The sequence below is a fragment of the Schistocerca nitens genome, chromosome 7, assembly GCF_023898315.1.
Source record: "Schistocerca nitens isolate TAMUIC-IGC-003100 chromosome 7, iqSchNite1.1, whole genome shotgun sequence".
Taxonomy (NCBI): domain Eukaryota; kingdom Metazoa; phylum Arthropoda; class Insecta; order Orthoptera; family Acrididae; genus Schistocerca; species Schistocerca nitens.
This window is the reverse complement of record NC_064620.1, coordinates 308,791,788-308,794,287: the sequence shown is the minus strand read 5'-3', so window position 1 is coordinate 308,794,287 and position 2,500 is coordinate 308,791,788.

The window sequence follows — 2,500 nt, the reverse complement described above, 5'->3', positions numbered from 1 at the left end:
GCCCCCCCCTCACCGGCCGGGGACGGTCCCACCCAGCCACCGCCGCGTATCGCTTCATACCCACATGCCCACTCACGTTCGTGGGTATGACGGGTGTCGCTGAAGCAACCGGTTAATACCTGTACCGATCGTCGATATCAACGATTCACCTCCAGCGCGAACAACCGCGCAACAACGGATTTCCAGTTCATTTGCGTAACTTGGGCAGCAAACGTAGACATCCATCTACATTTGCGACTTCTACGAGTCTTGCATGCCTGGATGTTGTGTGTCACGACGCACTCCATCAGCATACATACACGCTGCGACGTGTGCACGAAAGAACACGTGGAAGGTGGCCAGCGTACGTATGCGAATGCCATTGCACAGCTGCGAAGCGCATTCAACACGCGAACTCCTGACCGACGAGCTAGAGGTGACAGGAGGGGAGGGGGGGGGGGGGGGCGGGGGCGATATACGTCCTATTGCAGTACACAATACAGTGGATAGCGGGACCATGTGGAAAGTAAGCAACACTCGCAAGATGTGAGGGTACGCACCGTAAAATGAATCAATACGCAGAACACCACAGTGTGCGCGAAGTGAACTATGTTGAGATGGTTGCAATTAGGCAACGCTACACGAATTCCTAGATTCATATAACTAACAATTACAGGGCAGGTTAAGGCGCAACGTGGGTTAGGTTAGGGCGCAACGTGGGTTAGGTTAGGGCGCAACGTGGGTTAGGTTTGGGCGCAACGTGGGTTAGGTTAGGGCGCAACGTGGGTTAGGTTAGGGCGCAACGTGGGTTAGGTTAGGGCCCAACGTAGGTTAGGTTAGGGCGCAACGTAGGTTAGGTTAGGGCGCAACGTAGGTTAGGTTAGGGCGCAACGTAGGTTAGGTTAGGGCGCAACGTAGGTTAGGTTAGGGCGCAACGTAGGTTAGGTTAGGGCGCAACGTAGGTTAGGTTAGGGCGCAACGTGGGTTAGGTTAGGGCGCAACGTGGGTTAGGTTTGGGCGCAACGTGGGTTAGGTTAGGGCGCAACGTGGGTTAGGTTAGGGCGCAACGTGGGTTAGGTTAGGGCCCAACGTAGGTTAGGTTAGGGCGCAACGTAGGTTAGGTTAGGGCGCAACGTAGGTTAGGTTAGGGCGCAACGTAGGTTAGGTTAGGGCGCAACGTAGGTTAGGTTAGGGCGCAACGTAGGTTAGGTTAGGGCGCAACGTAGGTTAGGTTAGGGCGCAACGTGGGTTAGGTTAGGGCGCAACGTGGGTTAGGTTAAGGCGCAACGTGGGTTAGGTTAGGGCGCAACGTGGGTTAGGTTAGGGCGCAACTTGGGTTAGGTTAAGGCGCAACTTGGGTTAGGTTAAGGCGCAACTTGGGTTAGGTTAAGGCGCAACTTGGGTTAGGTTAAGGCGCAACTTGGGTTAGGTTAAGGCGCAACTTGGGTTAGGTTAAGGCGCAACTTGGGTTAGGTTAAGGCGCAACTTGGGTTAGGTTAAGGCGCAACTTGGGTTAGGTTAAGGCGCAACTTGGGTTAGGTTAAGGCAGAAGTTGGGTTAGGTTAAGGCAGAAGTTGGGTTAGGTTAAGGCAGAAGTTGGGTTAGGTTAAGGCAGAAGTTGGGTTAGGTTAAGGCGCAACTTGGGTTAGGTTAAGGCGCAACTTGGGTTAGGTTAAGGCGCAACTTGGGTTAGGTTAAGGCGCAACTTGGGTTAGGTTAAGGCGCAACTTGGGTTAGGTTAAGGCGCAACTTGGGTTAGGTTAAGGCGCAACTTGGGTTAGGTTAAGGCGCAACTTGGGTTAGGTTAAGGCGCAACTTGGGTTAGGTTAAGGCAGAAGTTGGGTTAGGTTAAGGCAGAAGTTGGGTTAGGTTAAGGCAGAAGTTGGGTTAGGTTAAGGCAGAAGTTGGGTTAGGTTAAGGCAGAAGTTGGGTTAGGTTAAGGCAGAAGTTGGGTTAGGTTAAGGCAGAAGTTGGGTTAGGTTAAGGCAGAAGTTGGGTTAGGTTAAGGCAGAAGTTGGGTTAAGGGATGGTGTGTGTGGGGGGGGGGTGGGGTGGCGAGGTTCGTTGATAGTGATGGTAGTAAGTGGACGCCTGAGGCACTATCAGATATGTCACGTCAGTTGCACTTGTGGCTCATGGCAGGTGGCGCGCCCGTTCTGTGTTTGTGGCAAAGGAGTGGCACACCTGTGTCTTTCATTCCTGCCATTGTTTATGTGCTGTGAGATGCGGCAGTGTGGTGCTGTTGGGTGCACCCCTGTGTAGGACATGTGTGGGTGTTGGTGGCGTATCTGAGCAATGGTGGTTGTAGGAAGAGTGGGATATTCAGTTTTCTGGTTCGACGTCCCGGTCTGGTTATCATAGTGTGGATGGTGTACTGTGGCCGAGAGGATGCACTGGATGTTGTTCCATGCTGGTACTTAGATGTTGTGTCTGCGTCTGTTACAGGCATAGACTAGTGGGTGATGGAGTGTGTGGGTGACGTGTGGTTGACATTGTGTGCACAGACGTTCAGCATGTATAG